General features: G+C 35.0%; 1 protein-coding gene across 2 annotated transcripts in view; it reads left to right on the forward strand.

Annotated features, from left to right (window-relative positions):
• The window catches only part of LOC136037230 (schwannomin-interacting protein 1-like), a 112,501-nt gene that overhangs the window by 38,219 nt on the left and 61,427 nt on the right, over window positions 1–12,855 (forward strand). The gene's annotated exons all lie outside the window — the stretch shown is intronic.

Consider the following 12,855-nt stretch of genomic DNA (forward strand, 5'->3'; position numbering starts at 1 on the left):
CCGAAAGCTTGGAAACAGCGACAGCATCCTTTGCTGTGTGAAAGTAAAAAAAGTAAAGAAAATTGCCACTGAAGAAGTGATCGATTATCAAAAAAACTACGATTTATTCACTAAACTATTTTGGAGTGGGCTTGGGCTTTGCATTTAATATGGTTCCAATACACATAAAATATATATTAATGATTCCTGTAAAGCTCCTTTAACTTTTTTTTGGGAACAAAGCCCTTCAACTTAGAATTTATTGGTAGAATACTTGGATCCTTAAGTTTGTGTCTTTAATTCATGGAAGTGACTTTGGGGATTGAGTGAAAACTTTCATCCGAGTGTTGGGGAGGTCAAGGATGTTTCACATTTTGACTTAGGGAAGGAGGAGGGGAAGATCGAAAAATGCTATGTGTACTCAGGTCTTCTAGGTAGAATATATGAAATATCTCGAAAACAACATTTGGGATAAAGTTTTAACTTTCAGGTATTGTTGGGGAAAGGAAAGGGAGAATAGGACAAGAGCACTTCAGTGTTTGCGTTGGGGGAGGAGAAGGATTTGGTCTCTGATTCAACAAAATGTATTTGCACTGTGGGCTCCCATGGGACTCATAATTACAATCTACATACAGTAGCCTAAAGTAGCTAGGTAAATCAAAAGACTCTGTGTGTTGCTAGCCTATCAAGTAGAGCCTCTGCAATGGCTCGGAGTATTATGTTAAGACTTTCCAGGAGTATTTGGGAGGGGAAGCGGACAAAAGAACTGCAAAATGGGGGTAGGGGACAGAAATAAATCAAAAGACTCCATGAATATCCAGATTATTAAACTACCGTCTCTGCTATATCTCGGGAACGGCTCAGAGTATTAAGTTAAGAATTTTGGAGAATGTTAAGGGAATATTGAGCTGAATCAAAAGACACTATGTGCAAGTTGTCAAAAAAGGGCATCTCCAGTATCTCAAGAATGGCTACGGATATCAAGATAAAGTATAGATGGGATCTTGATGGGATTTTAGCTGAATCAAAAACACTATGTACATCCAGGTTGTGTCCATTATCAGGAACGGCTAAGGGGCTAACATTATGTAATCCAGGTTGTTAAAATGGTGCATTAACAATATTTGACGAACGGATTAGAATATTAAGTTGAAATGTTGAGGGAATGTCGAGGAAAATGTTGAATAAAAGCAGGAGACACAATGTGCATACAGGTTATCAAAAGAGCATATCTGCAATATTTTAGTAATGGCTTAGGGGGTTTCAAGTTAAACTGTCACGGAGTCGTTTGGTGGAGTTAAGCTAACCTCACAGTTTGACTTAGGGGAGGGTGCCAAGGTACGTGAAACGATAGTGTGGGTATCGAAATTTCCAAGATTACTAAGAACTAATCGCTTGGGCCTACCCCCCCCCCCTCCCCAAAAAAAGAAAAGAAAAAAGGCAGCTTTTCTGAAATTAAGGTAGACAATACTGTTCTATCAAAATAAGTGGTTATGGAGAGCAATCATTTTGTGTATGTAGATTCTGCTGAACCAATTTCTGTCATCTAAGTTTGTAATCTCCGCTTTCATGTGTGGCGTACATTACCCTTGCTTTCTTTTAAATCAAGTTTCTGTTCTACTTTTGGTGCGAATAATGAAACAGTAGTGAGCGCATGTTTCATTATGTTGTTTCTCCATGACTGGTCAATAAGAAAATTACGCCAAGGCCAATGTTCTAACCAGCAAAGCGGAAACTGTTCAGCCGCAAAGTTACGGACTCCAAATAGTCGTTAACTACTATTAGCCATATTAATAGTTACTATACCCTACTAAAGTTGATATTTTTTTGTGTAAAGTAGTCAAACTGAGATTTTGTGTATTAGTAAATTTTATGGAAAAGTTTGTGCTATTCTTTTGAGTTCCCTAACATTGGATATATTGGATTGGAATTTAGAAATAGGATGGCTAAAAGTGCAGTTGGAAATTTGGGATGGTTTTCAAACGCCCAGAAGGAATTTTAAATGCTGCTGTGGAGTGATTCTTAGTATAAAAAAGACCATTATTTCCAGTCGAGACTGCCTAATACTTTTACCAAGTATAATAGTAATGCGGTTCAAAATGTCACAACGGATTTTGTACTGAATTACAAGATACTAGAAATAAAGAGCGGAAAAATACTAAGAAAAAGAAATATCCAAAAGAAGATAACTTTAGGCTAGTGAATAAAGCAAAACATTAAATTTTTAAGTAACAGAAGCAAAAAAGTAGATGAAAAGACGAAAGACAAATGAAAGACAATTTAATAATTTGGTTCGGAATGAATATTTTGCCTGGCGATTGATTTATTATTTCTGTTTATTCGATTTTTTAAAATAAAAATAATCGACCTTTTTTAAAACAAGAAACAATAAGTACTAATAGGACTTAGAGAAAAGTTGGAGAATTAGGAAATTTGTTTTAGGGTACTAAATTCTCTCGGTTTTACAAATAGCCCCAAAAATGCTCTACAAATTCGACGTAGACGCAACATTTTGAGAGCTGTGCAAAACGTCTAAAAACGCTTTTGAGTAGCTTGAATAGATTATAATTCAAAACAAGGTATCTTCTCCGAAAGAATTGTGTCATCCTCACCTATAAACGCATCAAAACACTTGTTTGGATCTTCAATCAAAAATGAAAAATTACGTACCGGTATAGCATAATAGTCAAGGGTGTATCTAGAAATTTGTTTAAGGAGGAGGTTTTTTTTGGGGTGGGATAAAGAAAACACGCTTAAAAAATTTGTTTATATGTATTTTTGTTACGTTTCTACGATTATGCTAGAAGTTTCGGGAGGAGGGGGTCAAAACCGGTAACGTAACCCCATGGATACGGGCTTGATAATAATATGCGATATATATCACAAACAGTATGTAAAAATATGTAATAATCAATCGGTATAATAATTATTTTGTATCGACAGTGCCGTTAAGAAAAAAACAACATTAAAAAAAAATCTCTCTGGTACCGATTTTACTCTTTGGTGTAATGGTAATGGTCACACGCAAAGTGAAGCACGTGGAATATGTTGATCACTGAAATACTGGATTTAGCTTGTGTGCATTCAGAATTCTGCAATGTTGAATTGTAGTAAGGAGCGACCCGGCTCAATAGTAAACGAAACTCTAAAAATCGGAATTTTGACGCTAAAAGATACATCAAAGAATCGGATTTTCATGCTGATTTTAAAAATATAAGTTTCATCAAATTTAGTCTTTGTGATCAAAAGTTACGAACCTAAGAAAATTTACCTTATTTTGGAAAATGGGGGAAACACCCCCCTAAAAGTCATAGAATTAACGAAAATAACGAAAATAACGAAAATAACACCATCGCATTCAGCGTATCAGAGAACCCTGTAGCAAAAATTTCAAGCTCCTATCTTCAAAAATGTGGAATTTTGTATTTTTTGCCAGAAGACGGATCACGGGTGCGTGTTTATTTGTTTTTTTTTGCTTTTTGTTTTTTCTTTTTCCCAGGGGTCATCGTATCGACCAAGTGGTCCTAGAATGTCATAATAGGGCTCATTCTAATTAAAATGAAAAGTTCTAGTGCCCTTTTTAAGTGACCAAAAAAATTGGAGGGCACGTAAACCCCCTCCCACGCTAAGTTTTTTCCCCAAAGTCAACGGATCAAAATTTTGAGATAGCCATTTTGTTCCGCGTAGTCAAAAACCATAAAAACTATGTCTTTGGGGATTACTTACTCCCCCACAGTCCCTGGGGGAGGGGCTGCAAGTTACAAACTTTGACCAGGGTTTACATACAGTAATGGTTATTGGGAAGTGTACAGACGTTTTCAGGGGGATTATTTTGGTTTGGGGATTGGGTTGAGGGGAGGGGGCTATGTGGGAAAATCTTTTCTTGGAGGTATATGTCATGGGTGATGAGAAACTCAATGAAAAGGGCGCAGGATTTTCTAGCATTACTATAAAAAAAAACAATGAAAAAATAAACATGAAAAAGTTTTTTCAATTAAAAGTAAGGAGTAGCATTAAAACTTAAAACGAACAGAGATTATTAAGCATATGAGGGGTTCAAAAAATACTTTAGCATAAAGAGCGAGGTATTTAGGAGGAGATAAATACATCGCTCTTTATGCTAAAGTATTTTTAGTAATTTCAACTACTTATTCTACGGCCTTTCTGTTTCAGGAGTCATTCGATCACGGGTGCGTGTTTTATTTTTTTTTTTCAGGGGTCATCGTATCGACCGAGTTGTCCTAGAATGTTGCAAGAGTTCTCATTCTAACTGAAATGAAAAGTTCTAGTGCCCTTTTTAATTGACCAAAGAATTGGAGGGCATCTAGGCCCCCTCTCACGCTCATTTTTTTCGCAATGTCAACGGATCAAAATTTTGAGATAGCCATTTTGTTCAGCTTAGTCTAAAACCATAATAACTATGTCTTTGGGATGACTTACTCCCCCACAGTCCCCGGGGGAGGGGCTGCACGTTACAAACTTTGACCAGTGTTTACATACAGTAATGGTTATTGGGAAGTGTACAGACTTTTTTCAGGGGGATTACTTTGGTTTGGGGGGAGGGGGCTATGTGGGAGGATCTTTCCTTGGAGGAATATGTCACGGGGAAAGAGAAATTCAATGAAGGGGGCGCACGATTTTCTTGCATTATTATAAAAAAAAAACAATGAAAAAATAAATATGAAAAAGGTTTTTTCAATTAAAAGTAAGGAGTAGCATTAAAACTTAAAACGAACAGAGATTATTAAGCATATGAGGGGTTCTAAAAATACTTTAGCATAAAGAGCGAGGTATTTAGGAGGAGATAAATACATCGCTCTTTATGGTAAAGTATTTTTTAGTAATTTCAACTACTTATTCTACGGCCTTTCTGTTTCAGGAGTCATTCTTAAAGAATTGGGACAAAACTTAATATTTAGTATAAAGAGCGAGGTATTAACGAGGGGACAAACCCCCTCATATACATAATAAAAATATAAGAATATACAAGTTTGTTACGTAAGTTAATTCTTAAGTTACTTATATTTTTTTACTAATAAAAACTTTCGTTAAAAATTAAAAGTTCTAGTTGCCTTTTTAAGTAACTGAAAAATTGGAGGGCAACTACGCCTCCTTCCCCACCCCACCCCTTATCTCTCAAAATCGTCTGATCAAAATTAAGAGAAGTCTATTTAGCCAAAAAAAAGAATTAGTATGCAAATTTCATTTTAGTAATTTATGTGCGGAGGGCCAAAATCAAACTTGCATTAATTCAAAAACGTTCAGAAATTAAATTAAACAAACTAGTTTTTTTTAATGAAAGTAAGGAGCGACATTAAAATTTAAAACGAACAGAAATTACTCCGTATATGAAATGAGTTTTCCCCTCCGCAATCCCTCGCTCTTTACGCTAAAGTTTGACTCTTTACCACAATTCTAATTTTTAGAAAAATTAAAAACTTTAGCGTAAAGAGCGAGGCTTTGAGGAGGGGACAACCCATTTTATATACGGAGTAATTTCTGTTCGTTTTAAGTTTTAATGTCGCTCCTTACTTTCATTAAAAAAACTAGTTTTTTAATTTAATTTAACCCTAATGCTCGGTTATTTGATTTTTCATGCTATATATTTAGAAAACTGAACTAATAATTATCCAACAATGTTCTTTATCAAACAGTTCGTGGGAACGAATTGTAAGTAAGGCACGACACGGCTCAATAGTAAGCGATACTCTAAAAACCCAAATTTTAATACCAATAGATGTATCAAAAGACTCAGCTTATTATGCTGATTCTAAATACATCAGATTTATTATGTTTAATGTTAACCAACGCTCGTTACGAGCCAGAGAAAATTTGCCTAATTTTTGAAAGAGGGGAAAAACCGCTAAAAGTCAAAGAATCTTAATGAAAATCACACAATCAGATTCGTCATTTTTAGGAACTCTACTGTAGAAGTTTCAAGGTCAAATCTGCGAAAATGTGGATTTTCGTATTTTTTTTTTCCAAAAGACAGATCTAGGATACATTTTTTTTCTCATGAGTGACCGTATCGATCCAATGGTCCAATAGTATTGGAATAGGGCTCATTTGAACGGGAATTGAAAGTTCTAATACCATTTTTAAGCGACCAAAAAGATTGCAGGGCAACTAGGCTCCCTATCGCACCGCTTTCCCCCCAAGTTGCCTGATCAAAATTTTGAGATAGCTATTTTGTTCAGCATAGTTGAAAGGTCCAACAAATATATCTTTGGAGATAACATAGCCCCTAAAGCCTCTGGGGAAAGGTCTAAGTTGTAAAATTTGCCCTTCTTATTTGTTATTGGGAAGCATGCATTTCGGGTGGGGGGATTTCCCACGGAGATAGTTTTTCATGGAAGAGGAGTTTCCCGGGGGAGGGGGTGAAATTTTTGGGAAATTTTACGCCTGTGGAACTTGCCAGAATTCCAATGCGATTTTTCTTACATCTCTTATTTTCTCTTTGCCGACTCAGTTTTTGCTCGTGAAGATGTTAAGGGTAATTGTCCGGGATAAATTTTCACCGGGATTGAATTGTCCAGAATATCTTCCCGTGGGGTGGGGGATTTTTACGTGGAGATGGAACCAGATTTCCTGGCATCGCTAAAAAAACGATCAGAAACTAAATAAAAAATTCCAGCTGAAAGAAAGGAGCAACATTAAAGCTTGAAAGGAACAGAGATTATTACGTGTATGAGGGTTATGCCCCCTCGTCAACAACTCAATCTTTACGCTAAAGTTCGACTTTGTCCTAATTTTTTAAAAGTGACTCCTGAAACACAAGGGTCGTTTAATTAGAACAATAAGAAGCTTTTTTAAAAGTACTTAAAAACTTTAGACCGAAAAGTGAGATGTTGAGGAGGGGGCAGCCTCTCTCATATGCACAATAGTTTCTATTCGCCTTAAGTTTTGATGTTGCTTTTTAATTTCAGTTGAAATTTTTTTTTTATTTAACATTTTTAAAGAACAATGTGTTTTAAGCAGTGGAGGATATACAAAATGCACTTCAATTACGGGGGAAAGTGTTCTGATGATCCAGATGAATGTTCTGATCTTCGGCTTGTTTGATGGATTCCATTTTTCTTGTGCCCCGATGAGTGACTGGAAGGATTCTGGATGCTTTTCCTTTAAAAAGCAAAACACTATGATTGTCACATAATTTTGCATGAAAAGTGCAGTAACATCCGTAAGTAAGTATGTAACATCAGAAAAATCATTTCTGGATGGAAAAATTGATGAGACCCACTCTTGAACGGATATACAATTTTGTGACTTAAAATCAGGGCCGTATCCAATATTTTTCAAGGAAGTAGGAAGTCCTAAAAATATTTGGGGGAATTAGCGGGTAACGGACTTTCAAGTTGCACCTTTAGACCAATTTACGAGTCGAATAATCTTTTTAGGGAGGGGGAACCAGTACCCCCTCCCTTTGTATGCCCTTGCTACAATATTTAGGTATGGCTCAGCCAAAGTTTGCTTAAATGATGTTTGAGAAGGGGAAATTGCGTTTCTTCTCTAATTTCCAAAAATAATTGACGAAAAAATTTGTATAAAGCGTAATCTCTATGAATTGGTGTTTTTAAAATCATAATTTTCCGCTTTGTTTTGATTCAGCCCCTTGTTAGAGTTCAGAAAACACTCAGAATCTCTCTTAAGATATTTGTCTGAGCCTAAAAGAAAAGTTGAAAATAAGATTTCGAGCAGAAGTAAAAGATCAATACTAATCATAAAACTGCTTAACGACTGCTTGAAACGGCGCAGTCTTCTCATAAAGGAGAGCCATTGAAACTTCCGTTTTTAATTTTTGTCATCCTATCTCTGGTTTTCAAACAAGTTTTCATAGAAGATTTTCAAAGAAATTTATGCAAGTGGGGAAAATCTTCACTAAAAAAAATCTCTCCTTTTCATGCTCTTGGCAGTGAAGACTCGTTTAGAATCTAAAACTAGCTGGAGAGGATTACTCTGTTAAAAACATTGTTCATGTTAGTAGCAAATATATTACTTGAAAGATTACAATTTCGAATTACAAGTTATTTTCTGAATTTGAATAGTTTTAAAAATGTGCAAAATACTAGGAATTGAAATATTGTACTTTTCCTAAATTTTGCACTAATGTTATGCATTGACGATCGAGGAAAAAGAAATGTTCTGAAGCCGAATTTTTCTTTGAGTTTTCGTTTACTCTCATTAACTGATACTCAATTTAGTCTTTTTCTCTCGAAAGCTTCTTAAATTATAGGAGACTGCCTCTTCAGAGTGGGAACTGCAACAGGTACTTTAGATTCTAAAGTCCGTAATATTACCAATTAGCTGTATATTTATGAACTAGAAAACCAACTTAAATGTTCAGTGGCAGCAGTTCATAAGAAAACATTTATTTTATTTATTTTTTTGGGGGGGAGGGTGGATTTGTTAAAATGAGTATGCAAATAGTATTTTTCAAAATTTAGAAAGGCATATTTTTAAATGTACATACCAAAAAGATTTTTTTTTCTAAAATCCGGGTGGAAATTCTCCCCACCCCTATAGGAGCCCCTTTAAGAATACCATAATCTTAAGAGTACCAATCAGTATTGAGCTTCAAATACCGATTCCAGTAGAGGTTGTTTACAAATGCCCCAGTTTAGAGAAATGCCCCAATTCTGGGAAAGGACCTTTATCTCAAGGCCTCTATGGATTATTTTGCCCCGGAAACACCATTTTTGGACCTTTAGGCTGTTTTTATTAAAATACTTATCTTGAAATCCCAATGTATTCAAAGCCTCCCTCTTTACTACCTCCCAAGAAGTTTCCATTTCACTTATAGCTTTCTTTACGACATCTTACCACCCTACTCGGGGACGACCTGCTTTTCGCTTGGCCCTAGATGATTGCTGGACAAGGATGAAACTGCACTAGAACTTGTAATCTTCGATCCAATAAACACTCACTCAAGTTATTTTTTATGACCGTTGTATATGTATAATGAGGCCAGGCAATAAAAGAAAAATGATAAAAACAGATTGTTGTTTATTAAGTGAAAGCTATTGCGTTGACTAGGGTTTGGTAGTCTGTATGTTTCTTGATATTTAGTTCGAGGAGCAAGAATAGGAGTGTTCAGCAAGAAAAGGCAAATCTTTTCAGTAGCAATTTTATATGTACTCAAATAAGAGAGTCAAAATCAGAACCACTTCTTTCTAATGAATTCTTTGAATTCTGTGCCGCGCAATTAAATAATTAATGTTAGCAAAGTGAATGAATAAGTGGAAATCTTGGAAACCGGAGATCTTGGAAAACGCTTAGAGTGGAGAGATCAAGATAAAACTCGGTGGGAAGAATAAGCACAAGTCCAAGATACTTTACTGATATAACTGGACCGGATCCGCACTCTTTGGGAGAGTTGGGGAGGAGGGGGGGTAATTTGAAAAAATTATAAAAATAAGGTATTTGTAACTTACGAACGGGTGATCAGATCTTGATGAAATTTGATATTTAGAAAAATCTTGTGCTTCAGCGGTCTTATTTTAAATCCCGACCAGATCCGGTGACAGTGGAGGGAGCTGGAGGGGGAAACCGAAAATGTTGAAAAACAAATAATTGGCTCCAACAGTTTTAACTCTTAAAGAAGTGTAAACCCAGGGTTTAGAGCTCTCAATCTCACCCCAAGAATAAATTAAGTCTGAAAAATTACTGTGTATTTCCATTATATTGTCGTTCAGCATCCTAATAACCAAGGCAGCATTACATAATTCGTATAGCTTACAGTCTAGAGGCCGCATTACTTGAGAAACCTGCTTATTAGTTTTAAATGTACGCACAATATTAGAAGAATCAGGAAAAAAACTGTGAACTGCTGATTCATTCACTTTGCTTACATTATTTATTTAATTGCTTAGCACAGAATTCAAAGAATTTAATAAAAGAAACTTTTCTGATTTTGACCCTCTTATTGGAGTTGATACCCATAATAGAGGGAACGGACATAAATTTGAATTCAATCTTTCAGGTAGAATTATTAGATTTTGTTCCATTATAATGCTTGCTTCAATTTCACGAAGCTTGCTATTATCTAAGGGGATTCAATATTTCATTAACCAAGGGTCTTAACCACATCCTGGCAGTATTTAAAAGACTGAAATTCATTGGTTATTTTATCGTGGAAAATTGATTCAGACTTGCAGGAGAATACTGATGGTGCGTATCACTGCTACGATAAATCGAGTTATGTACATGATGTATTTGGATCCTGAATAACTATAGAAAATGGCCTTTGGTTGTGCCTAAGGTCCTGCCAACTTTTACTTTGCTATTCCCTGCACCCCTGAGCATGCCTCCTGTCAGGGGATTCCATCGTTATGGGAAGGAGACTTGGGAGTGTTTGACACCCAATATACCTCCACATAGATTTTAAAGAATATCGCTTTGGGGGATTTTCATCGAAAAAAGCCTTCTTTTTGGTATTTTTATGGAAAAACTTAAATAACAAAAAAATTGTCCCTACCCAAGATTCTGAAAAGCTCGTTTGCCCCCCCCCCACTTTTCCATGAATATATGACACTGTTTCTGTTTTTTTTAAGCTTGTGTGTATTTTTTCTGCCTCCTCACTATGCACTTGCTATTCTTAAAGGCTACCCGTGCAAAATGTGAGCGTTAGTAGAAGTTAAAAGAAAATAAATCATAATCACAGGATTAGTTGAGAAATTAACTAGAAATCACAGGAATTACTTGGTCGCAAATGGGCGTTTGCCACATTTCCTTGAATGTTATTAAAAACTTTGGGCTTCAAAATTCAGGGATTTTGAAAGGTTTGGGTCTTACCAAAGAGATTGGCCTTTAAATTATCCAGAAAAGTTGGATTACCAAGCTTTTATGAATTGTTTATAGGACAAAGATGAAAGTTACCGTGAAATTGCCTGTGAATTAAAGGCAATTAGTTACAGTCTCCCGAGAAGAAAATGATAAAGCAAACTGAAAAAGAAACTGATGCAGACAAAGTACTAATGATAATATATAACAAATCATGGATAGATTTAGTTACACTACAACAATGGAGTTGTGTTGATAGATCGTAGATTCGTTCAACTTTGATTTTTTAAGATACTCCTGACATTGTCAGTGCCTGTTGAATACTTACAAGTTTCAGCCTTGTAAGTGTCTACACACAATGGAAAAATTTTGCATAATGATACAACTGACTCGCAGCACCAAGATTAATTTACAAAATGGCAAAGTAAATATTATTGTTCGAAGAAATCGAGATAGTTATGGACGATTCGAATTTATGTCAAGCAATACAATTATTTTCCAGTGAAACAAAAATGAGTGAAAGCGAGCCGGTATGCAATTTAAAAATACACTCTTCAACCTTTCAGATATCCCAAGTCTAGTAAGTCTGTTGGAAATATTAATAAAACTTACCGGATTGAACACATGCCTATGATAGAAATAACTGCTTGAAAAAATTAGAGAATCGAAAAATACTGTCTGAAACTATTTGTACTTATTTTACTATTCGAAGAAACTTTAAAAAAAGAAGTTCAACCTTTACGCAGCTTGTGCAAACTAAGTTGCCTTATAAATACTTGATTAAAAAGGGGAATCCCCATGATGAAGTTCAGTTTAAAAGTTTTGAAAACGAAACATGTTTCTCACTAATCTAAGTTTGGTCTCATTACCATGATAAATGAACCCTTAAGTCTGAAATATAAACGCTATCAAAATAAATTGGCCGACGCTTATAACCCACGACAGCGGTGTGGTTAAAAAGTTTAAAAAGCAGCCGGGGTTCTAGAAAGTTTTGTCCAAATGTATTCCTTTGGAAACAAACATAGTCTATATACAAAGCCTCTGTAAACAGCCTGAATCTGGCCAAAGACTAATCTCTTAGTTTGACACTCACCAAATATAGAATCTGGACAGGATTGCCAACCGGTGAAAAAATTACTAGATTTTACTAATTTTTTGGTTGATTTAGTGATATTCTTCAATAATCTAGGAAGTTTTTAGTAAGTTTTTTTTAGGAAATATAAAAAATAAATAGAAATAGTTATAAGCCTCTAGGGGGAAGGTCAATCTTTAATCTGGGTGGAGCCTCTACAGGCATACTTGATGCTATTACCATGTAAGGCTATTTATGCAGTAGAATAGGACTACAATTATGATGCATAGAATCACAAAATGAGCCGCGGCTCGGCCGTGTATTCCTCTATAAAGGGTTAAAGAGTTATAAAATAGTTAATAGGATAACAAGTTATAATATAGGATAAAGCACTTCTTTTATATTGCTATTTGTTAGGTGCACATAGTTAATTTTCTACTTTTTTCACTTCAAGACTCAAAGTCAACAATTATGTGCAAAAAACTGGAGAAAATTATCATGTCTTAAAAAGAAAATCTTCTTTAGAAATCAAATGTGCTACTATGTACAGTTTACAAAGTATTTCAATAGATTAATGCCTGAATATGAAATAAATGAACACCAATCTAGAGATATTTCGGATATCTGATTCTTGTAAATAAAATTTCCAATTTTAAGTCCTTCTAAAAGTACTCCAAATTTTGTTTATAATTTGAAGTGATTTTAAGTTTCCTTAGCAGAAAGTCTTCTTAGTAGAAATAGGTTTTAAAGTTGAATTGTTTCCTTGGGAGGAAATAAAACTGAAAATGAAATTAAGATATTAACCTAACTGCGTACTTATGACATGAAACCATAAAATTATAAATAGTTAGTAATGAAAGAAACAAAGAAAATATTGAAGGAATTATGAAATAGTGGTACTATGAATGCAAGATTAAACATCTCTTACTATGCACATAGATGCACACATATCTTACGATAAGGCTTGATTGGGAGAGATAAAAAAAATTTGAAAAAACGGGAATGGGAGGCTGGCATAAATTATT

This window comes from Artemia franciscana, chromosome 16, assembly GCF_032884065.1.
Source record: "Artemia franciscana chromosome 16, ASM3288406v1, whole genome shotgun sequence".
Lineage (NCBI taxonomy): Eukaryota > Metazoa > Arthropoda > Branchiopoda > Anostraca > Artemiidae > Artemia > Artemia franciscana.